This window comes from Protopterus annectens, chromosome 2.part2 (assembly GCF_019279795.1).
Source record: "Protopterus annectens isolate FY-2018-M chromosome 2.part2, PAN1.0, whole genome shotgun sequence".
NCBI lineage: Eukaryota > Metazoa > Chordata > Ceratodontiformes > Protopteridae > Protopterus > Protopterus annectens.
The window spans coordinates 397,647,598-397,671,229 of NC_056730.1; the positions used below are offsets into that span (position 1 = coordinate 397,647,598).

A 23,632-nucleotide genomic window follows, 5' to 3' on the forward strand; every position below is an offset into this window, starting at 1 on the left:
GCATGAATTTTGATGGAGGAAAAGGAAAGGCCCTTGTGCAGCATCTCAGTTAAGTATTGAAGAATCTGAGGTAAATTGGGTGCTGCTGTGCCCATCCCCTGAGTTTGGTTCCAGGAACAAAATCTTTCCCATTTTTCAGCATAGGATTTTCTAGTTACTAGGCCTCCTTGCCTCCAGAATGACATCCAACACTTGCTTACTGAGGGATGGTAACAGAGATATCAGGTAATTAGCCAGGCTGCCAAGTTCAGGGTTTGAAGCGGTGGCTGCAGAATCTGGCCCTCCTGCTGTGACAGCAGGGCAGGAATCTGAGGCAGGTGCCATGGTGCTAGCAGTGACACACTGTGCAAAAGGGGGTACCAGTGCTGGCGTGGTCAGTCTGGTGCAATCAGTATCGTCCTTGGTTTGTCCTGTTTGATATTTAGTAGTACCTTGGAGAGGAGAGGTGGAGGGGGGAAAGCATAAACTGAGGTGAAGGACAGGTTATCCACTTTCCAAGCTGGTTTGTGGGGAGTCCTTGTGCAGATTTCCACTCGTGTGGGTCCATTAGATTTCTGCTTAGGTCGTCTGCCAGTGTGTTTAGCTTTCCTGGCAGGAATTGGGCCTATAGGTGCACTCGGTAGCTCAAGGTTGTGTTCCACAGAGCCATGGCTAGTCTGCAGAGAGGGTATGAGTGGGTTTCCCCCTGCTTGTTTATGTACAACATAACAGTGGTTTTGTCCATCTTTACCATTAACTGTCCTGGAAGGATGTGGTCCTTGAAGGCTGTCAGAGCATTCTGTACAACTAACATTTCTTTCTGACTGATGTGCAGGTGCATTTGATTTGGGTTCCATTTGCCCTGAATGCACTTCCCTGCCAAGTGAGCCTACCCCATGCATAGTCTGATGCGTCTGTTAGGGTTTGGGTGTCAGGGGGTAGAGTGAATGGCAGTCCCTTGTTTTGATGACAGGTGTCTGCCACCAAAGGAACTCTATCTGTAGACAAGGACCGATAAGAATCACTGCTTCTAGAGCCTGATAAAGTAGACACCATATGCTTTTTAGATACCACTGTAGTTTCCTCATATGCAGTCTTGCATATGGAATTAGTAGAATGCAGGAGGCCATGAACCCCAGAGCTTGCAGTATTCTCCTTGCAGACAGCTGGGTCTTTGTGGCCAATAGTTTGAAGTAGGCTGTCAAATGAACTTGTTTTTCTGGCATGAGAAAAGTCATTTGGGAAGTTGTGTTCAAGCTTGCTCCCAGGAATACAATTTGTTGGCAGGGTACAAGACAGGATTTATTTTCGTTTATATAGTGTACCCCAGAGAAGTTATCAATTTCTGTACAAATGCCAGATGATTCAATAGTATGTCTTGGCTTTCTGCCTGAATTAGACAATCGTCCAGGTATGGATATATTTGGATATTTCTTTGCCTGCAAAATGCAATGACTGGAGCTAGGCACTTTGTGAATACCCTGGGCGCAGTAGATAAGCCAAAGGGCAGTGCAGAGAACTATAGTGCATGCAGCCTGCTTTGAAGCGTAGGTATCTTCTGCAGGATTCCCTTATTGGGATGTGCAGGTAAGCTTCCTTTAAATCCAGTGTTGCCAACCAGGCATCTTTGCCTAGCATAGGACGCAGTTGGTGAAGAGTTGGCATCTTGAATTTTGGAATCACCAAAAATGTCTTTAGGATAGAGAGGTCCAGTATAGGATGCCAGGAACTGTCTTTTCTGGGCACCAGGAAAAGTCGAGTAGAAACCTTGTCCCCATTCCTCTTCTGGAACAGGTTGAATAGCCCTGATGCTTGAGAGAGCAAAAATTTGCTTTTGAGCCTCCGTCCACTGACTTGGGGGTAGGCCTGGCCAACCATTTGGGGTTGGTAAGGAGTGAAAGTGGAATCTGTATCCTTGGGGAAACTATATTTAAAACCCATTTGTCCTGGGTAACGAGTTCCCAATTTTTTTACCTGCCGGGCAATCTTTCCCCCTAAAGGAACAGTCAGCTGTGCAGGGCTTCGAAGATTTAAAGTTAAGTCATTGAGCCAGTTTGCCATAAGGGGGAGTCTTACCACTCCCTGCTTTGGAAGTGGAAGCCCTCCACTGCTTTGCACTGTGAGTACCTTGGAACTGAAGCCTGGGTGTTCTGCTGGTTCTGGGTTTGGACTGAGAAGGCCTGGAAGAGGCAGAAAAGGACCAATTTTTAGAGGGCCAATGCCTACTAAATCTGGGAGGCTGTACTTGTAGGAAATCTTTTAACAGTTTACATAAATTTAGGTTTTTCCTCCATCTTTTTAAGTACTACTTCTGCTTTGTTGCCAAACAGGCGGTCTTGGTTTAAGGGAACATCCAGCAATTTAGCTTTAACATGATCTGGCAAAGATTGCTCCCTAAACCAAGCATGCCTTCTAAGTACAGACCCAGTGACTGCAGCCCTGCAAGATGCCTCTAGTGAATCAAAACCACATTGCAAAGTATGTTTTCCAACTTATTCAGCAGAATGCATTAAATCCTGTAAATCTTTATTTTCAGCACAGTCAGGAATCAACATCATTTGCTGTTTAAGGAATCCAATAATATGCTGCTGATACTTTAACATATAAAACTGGCAGTTTAAGGCCCTAATGGCCAAGGTTGTAGAAGTAGAGGCTGCGAAAGCGCCTCACTGAATACTGGCGAATAGCTTAGGAGAAGCGTCGTCAGCAGCTTTGGACCTATGCGGTCTGTCTCTGTCTTTATCTTTGCGTTTTTTCGGAATGTCGGTAGTCAGGTGGCTTACCAAAGCCATATCTGGATAATTAAACCGTGTACCAAAATATTTAGAAGCATAAATATACAGACAAATAGTTCATTGTTGAAATAAGGCACAAAACTGACAGTGAGGTACGTCATGGTCGGGGCCTAGGCAAGGAATGCCGTACGAATGAAAACCTTTATGAGGTAGTTGCTTTCCACAAGAAATACAATTATTGACTTTTACTGACATCGGTTTAGAGCAAGAAAAAGTTTCCCCAACAGGGTACTTAGCTTAGTTGACGACTTTGGTTCTGAAACTCAAAAACGAAAATTTTAGGAGTCGGCCGACTGGCACTTGCTAACTGTTTCGGGCACCACACAGCAAGAAAGACTGCTGTAATGGTGTCAGCTGCATGCTTTATACCCCTGACTACCTGACGTCATGAAGATGAGACAGCAACCGACGCAGGACCCAAGACTTTGTTAATCAGGCCGACTGAGGGCTACTGCAAGCAGATAACCCAAATATGATGACTGCAACAGTGAAACACGAAGAACATCTTTAGATCCCATTTTGCTGCTAGTTCAAAAATGTAAGTCCTATGGAGGAGATGGGTCCTTATAAGGAAGCCTCAAAAGAAGAGTACCCTTCAAAAAGGGCTTACAAAGTTTTGATGAAGCCAGGGTGGACTTTTAAATTCCAACTTGAAAATTAGGGATGGCCACTAACTGAACTCTACTAGTTGAGGAGCTAGCTCCTTCACTAGAGATTGTAGCCAGAATTCAAGGAATCTATGTATAGGAGCTGAAAAGGGGTCAATTTGAGTCTGACATGCCCAAAATACAAATCTTTTCCACTTACTTCTGCAAACTTTTCTTGCAGAGGCTTTGTGAAAAGTCAAAAGTATATGTTGGATGGGGAAGACAGCATTTCTTGTCTGGGTATAAATGGAAGTGGAGAAAACAGGCTGTCAGCTTTAGGTTTGAGATAAAATGGGTGAATCACATCTGTCAGGTGAGACAGGAGGTCTGGAATTGGAGCCAGAATACAAGGTGGATAGACATGATGAAGCCAAAGAAAGAGGAACTAAATCTGTCAATGTCAGTAACATGCAATGAGGATGACTTTGCTCTTCAACTGGACAACTTTCTGCAGAAATGTGGGGATCAAGGGAGTTGGGGCATATACACAGAGACCACCAGGGGACCAATCGTGTAGTAGAGCATCTCTCGGTGATTCCCCTGTAGGGGAATTAGGGTAAAGAAGCTGCTGTACTTGTTGTTTAGGTGAGATGCAAATGGGGTCAGCCTTGCTGCAACTTACTGGCAAAAAATCATTATTGCATTTGTAAGCTGAGAGACCACTTGTGAGGTAGCAGAAAGGACCTGCTCAATTTATCTGTTATCATGGTAAATTTCTCCAGAATGTGCGTTGCTATCAGAAACTGGCAGACATCACCCCCCACTGCCACACTCTTAGAGCTTCTTGACATAAGGAGTAAGATCAGATTACTCCTTGTTTGATGTACCAGACCACTGACACATTGTCTGTCTGAATCGCAATTGCCCTGAAAGGGACAGAGTCTTGGAAGGCCTGCAATGCTAAGAGCAACACGCTCAATTTCCATGACATTGATATGCACGTTGGCCTCTCCAGGGGAACACATGCCTTGGACCGTTTTCCCCTGGAAGTGCCCCTCCACCCAACCTGGGAAGTGTCCATGGTCACTATGGGCTTGGGCTGAGGGAGAATGAAGGGATGGCCTTACAGTACCTGATCTGATCAAATCCAAAGTTATATTTTCCATGTCTGGGTAATTTTTATCTGGGCAGACATGCTGATAAAGAACAGACAATTTCATCACAAACATCTATCGAAGAATTCTCATGTGAAATCTTGCTAGGGGAACTAGAATTATACCAGACAACACTGATCCCAAGGCTTGTAGGATCAATCAGGCTAAGACTGAGGACTTGTGACTTATCTTTCTGACCTGGAATCAGATAGCTTCACTTCATCTCTCAAGAGTACAAACTGTCATTGATACTGTGCTGAAAATCACTCCTATGAACTCAAATCTCTGAGATGGTTCTAACTGAGATTTGCTGTAATTTATGGTGCTCCCCAGATGGAAGAATGTCTGGAGTACTTAGTCTTATGCTCCTATCAGCAGATGCCTAGTTGGGGTAGTAATAAGCCATTTGTTCAAATTTAGAAACATCAGGAATTCCTGCAGTTTCAAGTGAGCTGCTACTGCTGCCATACATTTGAACACCCTGGGGGCTGTAGTGAGGCCAAAGGGCAGTGCTCTGAACTGGTAATAACCTGCTCCCAATCTGTAGTGTAGGTATCTTCTGGACTGCCTGTTCCTTTTATGCAATAGTAAGTATCCTGAAGGTCTATCAAGTCCCAGGAAACACCAAAACGAAGATCACCACGATGCAGTAGAAAATATAAAAAATCTTTATTATTATCACAGGTAACAAGCGCTTTCGCATACAATCCAGTATGCTTCTTCAGGTTATAATTCATTACAGAAAAACAAATGCTTATATAGCAAGGATAACTACTTAATTTCCTGCTCTTTTTCTTAATTAATTGATAATTAAATCTTGCTTGTCATCAATTAAATTCTCTTAAGGAGACACTCACTCTATTACCTTTGCTACATAATCAAGCTTTAGTTTTACAAATACAATCTACATCTAGTATCTATTCAACCCATTCTAGAAACATATCATATTAAAAATATAAATCTTATATTAAAAGTAATAGTGTTATATATAAAATACATAATAAAAATCTGAAATGATAAATGAATGATGATGAATAATAATGTGTTCTAATGCTGAGCTAATATTTAATATCAAATAAAAATAAAAATATATATATGAATAATTATGTCACGTATGAAATATAAAGGTGTATAGATAATAAATATATGAATACGTATATCTTAATATATTATTATTAATATAAATGTTTGTGCAAAAAATATATAGATGTATAGATATGTATATCTGATGATTATACATACAAAAACCTTAGGCATAAAACTCTAACAATGGATGAAAGATTAGAAAGATATTCATCAAAACAAATATATAAACATGGCATAATAATATGTTTTATACTCAAGAATCATAGTTTGTGTAAACTCAGTTAGTAGATGGATAAAAACTTCTTACTGATATAACCAATCAGCAAATTGTTAAAACTGGAACCATCTTACTGCAGAATCAGCTATTATGTAGAGTATCTAAAAAATATACAAAAATACACAGGCTACCTCGAAGCCAACACAGGTTTCAAACTGACTGTGCTGTTTAGCCCAGGAGGTATGTGGGCTTTAAGCTTCAAAATCCATTCAAGTTCAACATTTTTAATAAATATCATATTATCTCCTCCTCTCGTCTAGCCACATCTATGGCACGAAAATAAAATCTATGATCATGATACTCAATGTGCTTAGCTAGTGCATTAGTTGAAATCTGTTTCCTCATCTCATATATGTGGTTGTAAATACGATTCTTTAATTTTCTCGTGGTTAGACCTACATAATATGCCTGACAACCATTGCATATAGCCAGGTAAATGACGTTAGTAGTCTCGCAGGTTGCTTGTACATTAAAGTAATAATCCTGGCCAAGACCTGGTACATAAAAATGGTTATCTGTTATGATGTGCTTGCACATATTGCATTTATTACAAGGTACAGTCCCTACATGCATTGCTCTATTTCATTTCCTTTAACTAATTTATCATTACACAAAAGTCTCTAAGTTTTTACTATTTTTGTAGCAAAAACTGGGCATCGTACCCACTATATTCTTGATATCTTGATTAACTGTCAGTATGTTCCAGTTTCTTTTAATAATATGAGTAATTGTCATTAGTGTACCTAGTTACAAATGGAACATATAATCCAAGTTCCTGGCAACTTGATGTATCTGACAACGATTTATACTCATTATTGGCCTTGGTTCTATTTGTACCTGTTTTATATCTAGAGATACAAACATTTTGATTATGTATAACATCAGTAGATGGCAGAATGTTGCTACTGATCTCTTCTAATAAACTAATAGGATAACCTCTCATTATAAATAAGTTTCTCAAAATCAACAACTCCTGATTCCTTTCCATCTCATTGTTGCAGAGTCTATATATTCTCATATATTGATTTCTAACTATGTTGGCAAAAACATGTCTTGGATGCATACTGCTGTATTGTAGAATGGCGTTCTTCCAACATTTCTTCCTATATATCCTAGTGGCAAGTGTATAATCAGGATTAATATATATAGTAATATCCAAATAATTAATTGTAGTGTTGGAGAATTCCATTGTAAATCTTAAAAAATCAGTAGTTGACTCCAAATACTTACAAAATTCCAATAGGGAGTTTGTGTCGCCTCTCCATGGAATGAGAGTATCATCTACAAAACGCCTGTAAAGTATAAGGTTTTGCTTGTATCTACTATTAAAGACATGATGATGTTCCCAATTATGCATAACGAGATTTGTGTAGGAGTTGGCACAGGGGGTGCCCATCGCAACCCCCTCATATCTGTTTGTATAGCTTATTGTTAAAAGAAAAAACATTATTATTAAGTACAAGATCTAGTAGAGTGCCAATAAGTAATTGTGTGTCCTTATCAATAGTAGCTTCTCTGCACATTACTTCTCTTATAGCCTCTATTCCATATTCATTTGGTATTACCGTAAACAAATTATTTACATCCATGGCAACTAGAATTAAAGGTGATATTATAGCTATATCCTGTTCCATTAAAGTTAAGTCATTTAGTAACTGTTGAGTATCTCTAAGTATAGTCGATATATTTCTTACTAGATATCCTAACTTGGATTCTAAGTAGATAGAGATGTTTTCTGTCAACCATTTATTCCCTGCTACTATAGGTCGCATAGGTGGAGGAAACTGTTGCTTATGCATTTTTGGGAGTCCCTTTATTAACGGAATTAATGGACACTCTATAAAGGCAGTAGTCATAAAATTCCTTACTCAGCTGCCTACACAATAGCAGGTCATACAAAGTGTCGTGTACAAAAAAGATTAACCTGTCTAGTTCCAAGTCATTTATAATTGTATATTTGTCAGTATCAGACAACAAATCTGACATCAACTTATTATAAAAAATAGTGTCCATTAAAACAAGTCCACCCCCCTTATCGGCTGGTTTAACAACAATGCTCATATCTTTCGATAGATTTTTAAGTGCAATTTTTTCATTGTAATTTAGATTGTAATATATATGGCATTTAATGCCAATATCTAAAGAGTTAGAGAAATAATTATAGAATCCATTTTCACAGACCTGCATAAAACAATTAACAATAGTTGGCATTTCAGGTACAAATACACTCGGTTTCTTAAAGCTACTTCCATTGTCCAGGTAAACACTCTTATTTTTGTCTTTAAACAACATTTTAAGTGAAACATTTCTACAGAACATACGCAAGTCAATCAACAGTTCCGATAGACTACTCGACTGTGACGGAACAAATGAAAGGCCTTTATTCAAAAGGCTGGTCTCAGTCATTCAACGAACGACTAGATAGGTTGAATACCAAGTCAGTCAATTCCTCTGTTTTCTCCTTACCTCCATGTTTTCTTCCGAGTACTTTCTTTTTCTTCTCCCCCGGCTGCTCGATCTGGTTCGATTTTGTGCCCGAAATTTGACAGGAAAGGGTAAAAAAAACTGTTATGCACAGCAGAGGAGCTGTCTTTGGGTCTCGCACCCTTATGTTGTATTAACTGCCTCAGCCCCTCTTGGTTAGGTGGCGGTGTATCCACCATAGATGTCCCTTCACCTGTGTCTTGGCGCTCTGTTTGCGTCACCTCAGTTGGAGGAATGACGTGGTAGGATATGTTGAGTTTGTAAAATTTAAGGCGGAACTGCCATTCGAAACAGTAACAGACTGAGAGGTACCAATGTCTTGCGATCGTGAAGTCATAGGCATGTTCCGATTATTAGAGTTGTTTTGTGTGGCATTGAACCTCGGCCAGACAAAAATCTGGCCTGTTAGAAAACCAGACCACTGACACATTGTCTGTCTGAATCGCAATTGCCCTGAAAGGGACAGAGTCTTGGAAGGCCTGCAATGCTAAGAGCAACACACTCAATTTCCATGACATTGATATGCACGTTGGCCTCTCCAGGGGAACACATGCCTTGGACTGTTTTCCCCTGGAAGTGCCCCTCCACCCAACCTGGGAAGTGTCCATGGTCACTATGGGCTTGGGCTGAGGGAGAATGAAGGGATGGCCTTACAGTACCTGATCTGATCAAATCCAAAGTTATCTTTTCCATGTCTGGGTAATTTTTATCTGGGCAGACGTGCTGATAAAGAACAGACAATTTCATCACAAACATCTATCGAAGAATTCTCATGTGAAATCTTGCTAGGGGAACTAGAATTATACCAGACAACACTGATCCCAAGGCTTGTAGGCTCAATCAGGCTAAGACTGAGGACTTGTGACTTATCTTTCTGACCTGGAATCAGATAGCTTCACTTCATCTCTCAAGAGTACAAACTGTCATTGATACTGTGCTGAAAATCACTCCTATGAACTCCAATCTCTGAGATGGTTCTAACTGAGATTTGCTGTAATTTATGGTGCTCCCCAGATGGAAGAATGTCTGGAGTACTTAGTCTTATGCTCTTATCAGCAGATGCCTAGTTGGGGTAGTAATAAGCCATTTGTTCAAATTTAGAAACATCAGGAATTCCTGCAGTTTCAAGTGAGCTGCTACTGCTGCCATACATTTGAACACCCTGGGGGCTGTAGTGAGGCCAAAGGGCAGTGCTCTGAACTGGTAATAACCTGCTCCCAATCTGTAGTGTAGGTATCTTCTGGACTGCCTGTTCCTTTTATGCAACAGTAAGTATCCTGAAGGTCTATCAAGCATATCCAGCCATCCTTGCACAAAAAGGGCAGAATGGACTGAACCGTGCCCATTCGAAACTTGGTGTGATGAACTGATTTGCTCAGACTGCCAAGATCCAAAATTGGTCTCCAGTCCCCTGCTTTCTTAGGCACTAAAAGGAATTTTGAGCAAGTTCCAGAGTCTAAATGGTCTGGAAGAACCTCATGGATGACTCTTTCTAGCAGCTTCTGAATTTCTAGTGCTGTCGCTTTCCTCGGACTGGGTGGAACATCAGGAAACTTGCAAAAAGTTGGCGTTGGTAGGGAAAATGGAATTATAAAACCTCTGGAAATAATTTTCTACACCTGCATATCTTTTGCAAAAGGTCTGGCCAGGCTCCCTACAGCAGGGATAAATGACCCTCAGTTGTCTCCAGAGGGGTACAGTCGGGCCTCCTTTGAGGAGCACTGGTAGGGTCTGTCAGAGAAGAAATTTCTAGACCCCTGGTTTTGTGAACTTCCTCTGCCATATGGCAGGTGTCTCCTATTCGAGTTCCCCCCTCTGCCGCTGGGGGAACAATCTCTACATGGATCTTAGAAAGGATCTTGAGACTTCTTGAACCACTTTTTGGCCTCCTTGCTGATTACTTGGAAGGGGGTCCTTTGAAGGTTCAAAAAATGTACTTCCACTGCAGAGATGGTCTTTCCATCTTCTTCACATCTGGAGAGTGTGTCCTTTAACTCTGAGCCAAAGAAAGTACAGTTGTGTACACTTACCATAAATGTAGATGTTCGAGTGTCTTCACTGTTGCAGTCATGACTGTAGGGTTCTCCCCTGCCGGCAGGCAGTCCTTGGGTCGGCCAGAATCCCAAAGTCTGGGTCCGGCGTCGGCTGCTCAGCCATGCTCCCTGACGTCAGAGTGCCAGGAGTACAAAGCTGACAGCCGACGCCAAGTTCTCCAGTTTTTCTTGCCCCAGATGTCAGGTGTTCCAAAATGAGTAAGATCCCATACCCTTTGCAAATACACCTCAAAAGAAGGGTGAAGAAGGGAACCACACACCTCAAAAGAAGGGTGAAGAAGGGAACCACACAAAAGAAAAAATAAGAGGGGACAGGAGGGAGGGTGACCCAGACTGCAACAGTGAAGACACTCAAACATCTACATTTATGGTAAGTGTACACAACTGTACTATGTTCATCGTGTTTCACTGTTGCAGTCATGACTGTAGGGTTGAATCCCAAAACAGAATAAAAGGGAGGAGGTCAAAGTAGACGGGGCGGCTAAAAGGCCCTGCAAGACAGCAGAAGCAAAGCCTGCCCTAGACTTAGAGTAGAGAGGTAGATTGTAGTGCTTGGAAAAAGTATGCACTGAACTCCAAGTTGCAGCTTCCAAAATGTCTTTGGTAGGAACTCACCTGAGGAAGGCAGCTGAAGTGGCAGCAGCTCTGGTAGAGTGAGTCCTTATACTCCCTGGGATTTGCTTTCCATGGTGTGAATAGCAAAATCTGATTCCATGAGCAATCCATTTAGAAATGGTCTGTTTTGAAATGGCTTTACCTTGGGAACTTGAAGCTCCAACATGAAAAAGAACACACACAAAAGAAGCAACCAAACTGGAATAAGGTTTTCTTTTCTTTACTGCAATTCTGGTACCTCGGCCTTCGCCTTCACGTGGAATATCATTCTCTTAATACATCCAGTATATATACACCCATTTCATTCACATTAATTACACAATTAATCAATTATATAAGTAAAAATATTTCAATTAAATGCAATTATAACAATTTATATAATTATATCAAATATCATATATAAATATATTTATTTTATTATATATAACAATTAAATTTCCAAATTCATTCCGTTTGGAAACAAAGTCCTTTAGTTAATAATAAATTTGGATTCCATATATAACAATTTACGTTGAAAATTAATATTTGCTCCCCCTCCCCCATATGGTTTAGCCAAAATACTGAAATTAAAACTAGTGCATTCCCCTCCATGATGTTGATGGAAATGGCTAGCAACAGGACTGTCAAGTCTGCCATTTCTAATGTCTCCCAAATGCTCCATGATTCTTTGTTTGAACTTGAAGCATAAGAAACAAACAATTGCTCTGATTTCCTGATGTCCTTGGTTCTGTCCAGGTAAAAACGTAGTTGTCCGTGTACATCCAAGGAATGCAAGATCTTTTCCCCCTTATTTTGAGGACTGGGGAAAAAGGTTGGCAAGTGAATAGTTTGACTTAAAGCCACTTTGGAAACCACCTTACGCATGAAAGTAGGATTAGTCCTTAAAGACACCCTGTCTTGATGAAAAATAATAAAAGGTTCCACAGCCATGAGAGCTTGCAACTTAAACTCTCCTGGCAGAGGTCAGAGCTGACAGGATGGCTGTCTTCCAGGATAAAAACTTGATGTCAGAAGTGGCAGCAGGCTCAAGAGGAGGTAAGGTGAGTTTTTCCAAAACATAGTTGAGATCCCAAGCAGGAATGGGAGGAGATCTAGGAGGCCTTAAGTTCTTAGCTCCTCTGAGAAACTGTCTCATGAGCTGATGGGAAAAGATATGAGGGTCTGTATTATAATGAGCAGAAATAGGAGAAGCATGGATCTTTATGGAAGAGAAAGAGAGACCCTTATGTAAGAGGTCTGTCAGGTAAAGTAAAATCAGAGGAATATTAGGAATAAGAGGATCTGAATCCTGAGCCTGCATCCAGGAGCAAAATCTTTTCCATTTTCCTGCATAAGATTTTCTAGTGCTAGGACGTCTGGCTTCTAAAATGACATCCATAACCTGCTTGGGTAGGAGAGAATGAATCAAAGACCCTGGATTAACCAGGCAGCCAGGCTGAGAGTTTTGACATGGGAGTGCAGACCCTGACCCTGGTGCTGGGACAGAAGGTTCAGAATCTGTGGTAATACCCAAGGGGGCTCCAGACAAAGGTTTTTCAGTGTTGGGTACCAAAACTGTCGAGGCCAATTTGGGGCCAGCAAAATTATCATCTTGGTCTTGTCCTGTTTGATCTTTAATAACACCCGTGGAAGAAGAGGTAGAGGCATGAAGGCATACCCCGAGAGGTTTCTCCAACTGAATGATAGTGCATCCACTTTCCAAGCTAGTTCGTGGAATGTCCTAGTGCAAAAAATCTGTAGTTGATGATTGAGGTGGGATGCAATGAGGTCTATGTGAGGACATCCCCAGACTGCTGTAATCATCCTGAATATTTCGGTGTCCAGCATCCATTCGTGTGGATCCGACAGGTTTCTGCTCAGACCGTCTGCCAGGAAGTTTTGTTTCCCTGATAGAAACTGAGCTTGAAGGTCCAGTTTGCAAGCTAGAGCTGTGTTCCATAGATCCATGGCTAGTCTGCAAAGGGGATAGGAATGAGATCCCCCTTGCTTGTTTATGTACCACATAACTGTGGTGTTGTCTGTCCGTATCAGTAGCTGTCCTGGTTGTATCAGTAGCTGTCCTGGTTGTAGAAGATTCCTGAAAGCCAATAGAGCGTTCTGAACGGCTAACACTTCCTTTAAATTGATATGCAGGAGCTTCTGATCCTTTGTCCAAAGGCCCTGCAGACAGTTGCCCTGAAAATGGGCTCCCCATGCATAATCTGAAGCGTCCATGGTTAGTATCCGAGTGGCTGGAGGCAGACTGAAGGGTTTTCCTATGTTTAGAGTACATGCCTTGGACCACCAAAGGAATTCCTTTTGAAGACAAGGCAGGACGGTGATCTGTATGTCTAAACTGTGGCAATGCTGAGACCATACACTTTTTAGGTACCACTGTATTTTCCTCATATGTAGTCTTGCATATGGTACGAGAAGGATGCAGGAGGCCATGTAACCCAAAGCCTGCAGGAATTTCCTTGCAGATAGCGGAGTTAAAGTTGCCAAGGTTTTGAAAGTTGAAGCCAGCTGTAATTGTTTTTCGGATGTCAGAAATGCCATCTGGGTTGTTGTGTTTAGAAGAGCACCAAGTTATCTGTTGTGAGGGTGTCAAATTTGACTTTTTTATGTTTACAGTGAATCTCAGGAACTTGAGAAGATTCTGAACAAATTCTAGATGCTGGAGTAAGACATCCTTGCTGTCTGCCTGAATTAGACAATCGTCCAGATAAGGGTAAATTTGAATTCCCTTGAGTCTGCAATAAGCTACTACTGGAGCCAGGCATTTGGTGAAGACCCTGGGCGCAGTAGACAACCCAAAGGGCAGCGCAGAGAATTGGTAGTGCCTCGATCCGGCCTTGAACCGGAGGTATTTTCTGCATTCCTGCCTGATTAGAATGTGTAAATATGCCTCCTTTAAATCCAAAGTTACCATCCATGCATTTTTGGTCAGCATTGGAAGTAGCTGCTGAAGAGTAAGCATCTTGAATTTTGGTATCTCGAGAAAAGTGTTCAAGACTGACAGATCCAAAATGGGTCTCCATGAATTTTGGTTTCTGGGGACTAGAAAGAGCCTTGAGTAAAAACCTTGTCACATTTCTGAAAGTGGAACCAGTTCTATGGCTTTCATAGCCAAGAGAGCCTCCACCTGGTTTAAGGCCTCTAACCATTGATGTTTTGGAAGATCCGGCCATCCGCTTGGTCTTGGTAGGGTATGAAAATGGAATTTGTAACCTCTTGAAACCACACCCAGAACCCACTTGTCTTGGGTTATAAGAGTCCAATTTAGGTGAAAAAGAGAAAGTTTTCCTCCGAGAGGGGCTTCCAGGCAAGAAGTTCCTGCAGCCCAACAGAGGGAGTCATTGAGCCTGTTTTCTATGAGCTTGTGACCTGTCCTCTCCTCCCCTAGGGGTGGAAGCAGTCCACTGTCTTGGTCTATAAGAGGCTTGCGTTTGAGGCCTTCCTCGGGAGCGTCTGTATCTACCCCTCTGAGGCCTGTCTGAATTGGGAAAGGGCCAATTTTTTGTAGGCCAATTCCTACTAAATCTGGGTGGCTGTACTTGTAAGAAATCTTTAACAGTTTGCATGGATTTTGCCTTGTCCTCCATCTTCTTTATCACCTCTTCAGCCTTGGTTCCAAACAAAACATTATGCTCAACAGGCGCATCCAATTACTTAGCTTTTACTTGATCTGGCAAGTTTTGTTCCTTTAACCAAGCATGCCTTCTAATGACTGTACCAGAGGCAGCAGCCCTACAAGAAGCCTCCAAGGCATCAAATCCACAGTGTAAACCATGCTTCCCAACTTGTTCAGTGGCATGCATTAAGTCATGTAATTCCTTATCATCTGCACAGGCAGAAATGGAAGTAAGCTTTTGTTTCAAAACAGACAGAAGAAATTGCTGGTATTTCAGCATATGAAATTGACAGTTTAAAGCTCTAATAGATAAAGTAGCAGAAGTGTACACTTTTTTGCCCCATCTTTCTAAAGATCTGGAATCCTTCTCAGTGGGAATGGGGTTTTTAGCAGTAGCGGCCTTAACCCCCTTAGGACCCTGAGAAATGGTTTCAGGATCAGCAGTAGGATTCTTGTATAAAAACTGGTGGGAATCACGAACCCTATAATATCTATCTGGCTTAACAAGAGCTGGAGGAAAAGAGTCCGGAGTTAAGTTAGCCTCCGAAAAAGCATCATCCACAATATCCAAAATAGGAGGGATGGCCAGGGGTCTATGTTGGGGAAGAAGAAGAAAATCCCTAAGTCTTTTCTTAGATTCCGAGTACTCCTGTCCTTCCCAATGAAAATGTTCCCTCATTTCATGTAAAGTTTCCCCAAAAGAAAAACCCTCAGGGGGAGAAGCTGAAGGAATGGATTCCTCAGCATCAGAATCCTCATAAGAAGGGAAAGAATATTCCTGGTCAGAAGAAGAAACTGAAGAAACAGAAGCCTGATCAGAGGAGTCATAATACACTTCCTGCCTTGGCCTTTTATCTGGAGGGAGATGTGAACCCCTAATCGTAGTAAGTAAGTCCTCCGCCATCTTAAGTAACTGTTTCTGAGACTTGGGTGCCGGATCAGAAGAGGCCTGGGCTGTAGTCTTTGATTTGGAAGGAGTCTTTGCCTTTGCTAGAAGCTGAGTTGGCCTGAAAACCCCTTCGGAAGCCGGTACCTGCACAGCAGCTCCGGACCCATCCGAAGGAGCATTGTCCGAAGGTCCTGCAAAGGCCTACTTGGGCTCCTTGTGGGAGACTGTTTCGGCCATCGGTTCCGAAATGGCAGACAACAGGGGCTGCAAAAGCGCCTCACTGACGACGGCCGAACCTGAAGCTGGCTCTGCTTGTACAATATTGTCCGATTTGGACCTCGGAGGCATGTCTTTATCCTTGCGTTGTTTGTGAACTCCGGTAGCCAGAACCGAATCCAACAACATTTTGTAATTAAAACGCCTACAGAAGTAATGAAATGCAAAATCGTACCTTCGTTTAATCGTACGTTGATTGAATCTAGCATAAAACCGACAACTAGCTAAGTCGTGGTCAGGGCCTAAGCAAGGAATACAGTAAGAATGAAAATCCTTATGAGGTATTTGCTTCCAACATGAAATACAATTATTAACTTTTTCTGACATCGGACTGGAGCAAGAAAAAAAGTTTCCCCAACGGGGTACTTAGCTTTGAGTAGGAGAAGAAAGTCTTCGGACTGAAGTATGTTTAGAAAAAATTGTCAGGAGTCAGCCGACCGGCAAATGCAAACTGCTATCACCGCATGGCAAGAAAGACTGGAGAACATGGCGTCGGCTGTCAGCTTTGTACTCCTGGCGCTCTGATGTCAGGGAGCATGGCTGAGTAGCCAATGCCGGACCCAGACTTTGGGATTCTGGCCGACCGAGGACTGCCTGCTGGCAGGGGAGAACCCTACAGTCATGACTGCAACAGTGAAACACTCAAACATCTTCTGTTAAAAGCAACATTGATGAATGAAGACTCGAAGGGCTCTGCAAAGTCACCAAGCACATCCAGGCATGCCTCCTAAAGGAAATGCCTGAACCCATCACCCTTGAGGTACTTTCAACCACATGAGAGAATCCTCATGGACGGGTTAGAAAGTGATTGAAGGGTAGCCAACTGCAAGGCCACAGAAGCTAGCGTTTCAGCAGTGCTGGTCCCAGAAAGGGATTTTGAAAGTTTCTTTATCAGATCCATTTGTAGTCTTGCAAAGTGTGCCAGATAGCTCAGGGCAAAGGTCACTGAAGCATACACATGCTTCCCAAATCTGTCCAATGCCACTGACTCCTGGTTAGGGGGCTAGACAGTAGAACTTTGCTCCGAGAGTTCATTCTCAGTGTCTGCCGCCATGACCATGGCATCTACAGGTACTTCCTTGTTCCAAAACACATGTCCTGCAGATGGTGCCGGAATCCAATCTGATGCTTTGGGGACTGGCTCAACTGTGTCTGGTTCCTTCCACGCCCATCTAGAGACCAAGTCAATGAGATTGTCGGCTGATAGAGAGTCACCCAGGAGATAAATGGGTCAGACCCAAAGGCCTCCAGGGATACTGACTCCTTCTGGGAAGGTTTATCAGTAGACCACCCACCCCTTTGCTTAAGGATCTCAAGGATATCTCTGAATGAGACATCTTCAGGTTGTGATCTTGGGGACCCTTTTCCTTCATCGAAATCATATCTTCAGTGAAGTACTCCTGAAGGGAGTCCAAGTGCTTCCTCTTGCACCTCCTCTTCCTATCGACATCTTCAGTGGGGTGTTCCAGAGATGTATAAGAAGAAATAGTAATACCCTGCTGGGTAGCCTGGAGAATTTGGGCTGACTGTCCTTGTGGAGTGGAATGATGGGGCTCAAGGTAAAAAGACATAAGGGATACAGACAGCAGATCTGAGGGGGAGGAACCGTTCATCTTGCAGAAGCAGAGAAAGTACAGTTGTGTACCTACCATAAATGTAGATGTTAGAGTGTATTCACTGTTGCAGTCATTACTCTTGGGTCATCCTGCTGGCAGACTACCCGCAGTCGGCCTGAATTCCAAAGTCTATGTCCATCGTCGGTTGCTGTCGCCTCTTCCCTGACATCAGTGCGCCAGGGGTATAAAAGATGCAGCAGACGCCATTTTCTTCAGTTTTTCTTGCCCCAGATGTCAGGTGCCCCCAAAATGGTAGGCTAAAAAATTATGGCAATAATTATGCATGCAATAAAATAAACATTTCCTTTATCTACAAGCAAATAAACCACATAAGTTGTATAAGATAGAGAAGTATAGGTAAGTTCCAGCAAAGAAAAGGGGGATGGTGGGTGGATAACCTGGACTGCAACAGTGAATACACTCTAACATCTACATTTATGGTAGGTACACAACTGTACTATGTTCATCGTGTTTCACTGTTGCAGTCATTACTCTTGGGTTGAATCCCAAAGTTGAGGTTGGGTGGCTGGGCCTAAATAGGATTAGGAGAGGCTATAAGGCCCTGCAGAACTGCAGTGGCGAAGCCTGCTCTGGATTTAGAGTAGAGAGATAAATGGTAGTGCTTTGTAAAAGTGTGCACTGAACTCCAAGTTGCAGCCTCTAAAATGTCTTTGGTTGGTACCCCTCTGAGAAAGGCTGCTGAAGTGGCTGCTGCACTGGTAGAATGAGGCCTAATGCCCTTGGGCACTGATTTGCCATGTTGTGAGTAGCAGAAACGAATGCAGTGGCCTATCCATTTTGAAATAGTCTGTTTTGAGATAGGCTTTCCTTGAGATCCTGCAGCATATGCCACTAAAAGTTGCTCAGTTTTTCTGAAAGCGTTATTTCTGTCCAAGTAGAAGCGTAGTTGTCTGTGTATGTCCAAAGAATGCAGAAGTCTCTCACCCTTATTCTGTGGGTTTGGATAAAAGGTAGGCAAATGAATGGTTTGATTAAGGGCCACACTGGACACTACCTTAGGCATAAATGTTGGGTTCGTCCTTAGAGAAACCCTGTCTGGATGGAAAATGATGAAAGGTTCCACAGCCATGATTGCCTGTAACCCTGTCTGGATGGAAAATGATGAAAGGTTCCACAGCCATGATTGCCTGTAACTCTGAAACTTGTCTTGCAGAGGTTATTGCAAGGAGCAGAGCTGTTTTCCAAGATAAAAACTTTATATCAGCTGTATTGGCTGGCTCAAAAGGTGGCAGTGTGAGTTTTTCCCAAGACATAATTGAGGTCCCATGCAGGTATTGGGGCTGTCCTTGGAGGTCTTATGTTTTTGGCCCCTCTGAGGTACTGCCTTAGCAATGGATGGGAAAAAATAGGAGGTTCCGTATTGTAATGAGCTGAAATGGCAGAGGCATGAATTTTAATTGAAGAAAAGGATAGGCCTTTGTCCAGCATCTCAGTTAGGTATTGTAAAATCTGAGGAATATTTGGTACAGATGTGTCAATTCCTTCTTCCTGGTTCCAAGCACAAAATCTTTTCCATTTTTCTGCATAAGATTTTCTGGTACTGGGCCTCCTGGCCTCAAAAATAACATCCATCACTGCTTTAGAGAGAGAGAGAGGTGTGTTTTGAATGGTTACATTATCCGCCATGCTGCCAGATTTAGGGTCCCGAGTTGGCTGTGCAGCATCTGATTGTTTCGCTGGGTCAGTAAGTGAGAAATTAGAGGCAATGTCCAGGCTGGGCCTTGAGACAAGCTTTTTAGGATTGGGTACCAGTGCTGGCGTGGCCAGTCTGGGGCAATCAGAATCATTCTTTGCTTCTCGTCTGACCTTTAGGAGTACCTTGGGGAGGAGAGGCAGAGGAGGAAAGGCATATACTGTTAGACTTTTCCAGCTGAATGACAGAGCATCCACTTTCCATGCTTGCTTGTGATAAGTCCTTGTGCAGAATTTCTGTAGTTGGCAGTTATCATGCTGAAGACTTGTGGATCCAGTTTCCACTCGTGGGGATCCGTGAGATTTCTGCTTAGTTCGTCTGCCAGAGTATTGTTCTTTCCTGGCAGGAATTGTGCTTGCAGGTGTACTTGATAAGTCAATGCTGTGTCCCACAAAGTCATGGCTTGTCTGCAGAGGGGGTAGGAATGTGTGCCTCCCTGCTTGTTTATGTACCACATGACTGTAGTAATGTCCGTCCTTATCAGTAGTTGTCCTGGATGGAGTAGATCCTTGAAAGCTGTCAGGGCATTCTGAACAGCTAGCATCTCTTTTTGATTGATATGTAGATGCATTTCGCTTGTGGACCATGTGCCCTGAATACATTTTCCTGCCATGTGTGCTCCCCAGGCATAATCTGATGCATCTGTTGTTATTGACTGCCTGGCTGTAGGTAGAGTGAATGGCTGTCCCTTGTTGAGGTGACAGGCATGAGCCCACCATCAAAACTCCTGTTGCAGGCATGGAATGAGGGTAATTAATGCTTCCAGGCTTTGACAATGTTGAGTCCAGACACTTGTTGCAGGCATGGAATGAGGGTAATTAATGCTTCCAGGCTTTGACAATGTTGAGTCCAGACACTTTTTAGGTACCACTGAAGTTTCCTCATATGCAGTCTGGCATATGGAATTAGCAGAATGCAGGATGCCATGAAGCCCAAAGCCTGCAGAATTTTTCTTGCAGATAACTGGGTCTTTGTTGCCAACATTTTGAAGAAGTTAGTTGCCTTAGCTTGTCTGGTGTGAGATAAGCCATCTGGGCAGTTGTATTTAAGCTTGCACCCAGGAATATTATCTCTTGAGAGGGTACTAGTTTTGATTTATTTTTGTTTACTGTGTACCCTAGGCAAATTAATAATCTTTTTACGAACGCCAGATGCTTTAGTAGTGTGTCCTTGTTCTCTGCTTGTATAAGGCAGTCGTCCAAGTAAGGATATATTTGAATTCCTCTTTGTCTGCAAAATGCAATTACTGGTCCAAGGCATTTTGTGAAGACCCTGGGCGCAGTAGATAAGCCAAAAGGCAGTGCAGAGAATTGGTAGTGCATTGAGCCAGCTATGAATCTGAGGTATCTTCTGCAAGATTGTCTGATTGGGATATGCAGGTATGCCGCTTTTAGTTCTAAATTTACAAGCCAAGCCTTCTTGCCCAGCATGGGCAGAAGCTGCTGTAGAGTTAACATTTTGACTTTTGGAACATCCAGAAATGTGTTTAAAGTAGACAGGTCCAGTATTGGTCTCCAGCCTTTGTCCTTTCTGGATACCAACAAAAGTCTCGAGTAAAATCCTTGACTTGTCCCTGCTCTTGCTGTGGTACTTGCTGAATGGCCCTCATGTTCATAAGGGACGAAACTTGTTTTTGTGCCTCTGCCCATTGATTATGTGGCAGGTTTGGCAAACCTTTTGCCTTTGGCAGGGTGTGAAAGTGGAACCTGTAACCCTGGGACACTATATTCAATACCCATTTGTCTTGGGTGATCATGTGCCAATTTTGAGAGAAAAGTGCTAGTTTTCCCCCTAAGGGGGCTGCAAGAAGATAAGTGCTTGGTGCTGGCAGAGGCAAGTCATTGGGACTGTTTCCTGTATGGCTGTGCTTTGTCTTCTCCACTTTTGGAGGTAGAAGCGGCCCACTGTTTAGGCCTGTATGAGCCCTGGGGCTGGGATCTGCCTCTGGAAAGGACCAATTCTTTGTAGGCCAGTTCCTGCTAAATCTTGGTGGCTGAACCTGTAAAAAATCCTTTACTGTTTGCATAGATTTCGCTTTGTCCACCATTTTCTTCAAAACCTCCTCTGCTTTAACACCAAATAAAGTATCATGCTGTAATGGAGCATCTAATAATTTTGCTTCAACATGATCAGGCAGATTTTGTTCCTTTAACCAAGCATGCCTCCTAATGACAGAACCTGTAACTGCGGCCCTGCAGGAGGCCTCCAGAGAATCAAAACCACATTGCAATGTATTCTTTCCCACTTGTTCAGTTGCATGCAATAAATCCTGTGTTTCCTTATTTTCTGCACAATCAGAATTGGCCAACATTTTCTGTTTTAACAGTGCCACTAAGTATTGCTGATATTTAATCATATAAAATTGGCAATTTAAAGCCCTCACAGCCAAAGTAACAGAAGTGTAAACATTTTTCCCCCATCTGTCTAGTGTCCTTGAATCCCTGTCAGAAGGGATAGGTTTTTTTGCAGTAGTGGCCTTAACCCCTTTGGGACCCTGAGAAATAGTTTCTGGGTCAGCAGCAGGGTTTTTATAAAGAAATTTATGTGAATCTGGAACCCTGTAGTATCTGTCTGGTTTAACAGGAGCTGGAGGAAAGGAGTCTGGAGAAAGGCCGCACTCTGAAAATACATCATCTACAATATCTAGCACAGGGGGAATAGCAAGAGGCCTGTGCTGTGGAAGTAAAAGAAAATCTCTAAGCCTTTTCTTTGATTCTGAGTAATCTTGGCTCTCCCAGTGGAAGTGCCTCATGGTATGCAGGGTTTCACCAAAAGAATAATCCTCAGGAGGAGTGGCTGAAGAAATGGATTCTTCAGCATCAGAATACTCACAGGGAGGAAGACAGAATTCCTGTACAGAAGAGGAGTCAGAGGAAATGGAAACCTGATCTGAAGAGTCATAGTCTGTCTCTTGACTAGGCCTCTTGTCAGGAGGGGGATGGGAACCCCTGATCAAGGTAATAAGGTCTTCGGCCATTCTATGCATCTGTTTCTTAGGCATGGAAGTTTGTCCTGGAGAATGCTGTACTTGTTTCTTTGTCTTTAAAGCTGCTTTAGTCTTTGCTTTAGAAGCTGAAGTAGGCTTTACATATAGCTGTGTAGGTCTGAAAACACCCTCAGAAGCTGACTGCTCAGCGGCTCCGGACCCATCTGAGGGAATGATTTCCAAGTGTCCAATACCTTGAGTATCCAGAGGCCTAGCTGGCTCCACGTGGGAGTCGTCAGCAGCCTGTGGCTCTGAGGTAGCAGGCGTCAGGGGCTGCGAAAGCGCCTCACTGAGAACCGGTGAACCGATGACTGGCTTAGCGGAAGCCTCGTTGTCGGTTTTGGATCTCGGATGCCTGCATTCTCTTTTTCCTTGCGTTTTTTTAGAAACTCTGGTCGTCTGCTGTTCCGACGGCATTATGTAATTGAATTTTCGGCCAAAGTAATGAAAAGCAAAATCAAACAGACGCTTAATAGTGTGTTGGTTGAATCTAGCACAAAACCGACAGCTAACAACGTTATGATCAGGGCCTAGGCAAGGAATACAGTAAGATTGAAAATCCTTATGAGGTATTTGCTTCCCACAAGAAATACAATTGTTAACTTTTTCTGACATCGGTTTGGAGCAAGAAAAAAGTTTCCCTAATGGGGTACTTAGCTTTAATGAAGACTTCGGATCTGAAATTCGTCTGTGAAAATCTCAGGAGTCGGCTGATCGGCACTTGCGAACTGCTTTTGCTTCGGGCACCACGCGGCAAGAAAGACTGAAGAAAATGGCATCGGCTGCATCTTTTATACCCCTGGTGCACTGACGTCAGGGAAGAGGTGACAGCAACCGACGCCGGACCTAGACTTTGGAATTCAGGCCGACTGCGGGTAGCCTGCCAGCAGGATAACCCAAGAGTAATGACTGCAACAGTGAATACACTCGAACATCACTCTCTCCAGCACTTTGATGGCAGAAAGTCCTGGGGAAAAGGAAGTTGACGCAGCTGAAAAGCCAAGCTTCCAACCCATCAGTTCCCGCTGCCCTGAAGGCAATCCATTTGAGGCAGAGGCCAGAGCCAAGCTATCCAATGCCAAAGCTCAGAGGAGCAGAGATGGTTCCAACACTTTCAGCATTGACTCTACAGCCTCAGATCCGACAGGGATATCTCTGGTCCAAGAGTAATCCGAAATAGTCAGAGCCGGTGCACTCAGAGAAAGTCTCAAATCTGAAGATACTACAATCCGATGAAACAGTAGGTCAAATCACATGAAATCGGTGGTGTAGTGCAAACCAAGACTTCCTGACCCGAACAGATAGAAGCCAAGAGAACTCCCATCCGTTTCTGCAGAGAGAAACTTCCTCATTATTCTGTTCACATCAGCCTCTGTCAGACTTCTGGAAGAATGAGAAGATAAAACTGATGGAGATCTGGAAGGCCGGCGGGACTCTAGGAATAGGGAAGGTACCTGAGAGGGTACAGGTCAATGGAAGGAGAATATCTTGTCTTTGGTAAAGGCTT

The 23,632-nt window shown here is 43.0% G+C and overlaps 1 protein-coding gene across 1 annotated transcript in view; it reads right to left on the reverse strand.

Annotated features, from left to right (window-relative positions):
- Positions 1–23,632, reverse strand: part of LOC122795645 (leucyl and cystinyl aminopeptidase) — a 1,650,338-nt gene that overhangs the window by 1,548,933 nt on the left and 77,773 nt on the right. The window lies entirely within an intron of this gene.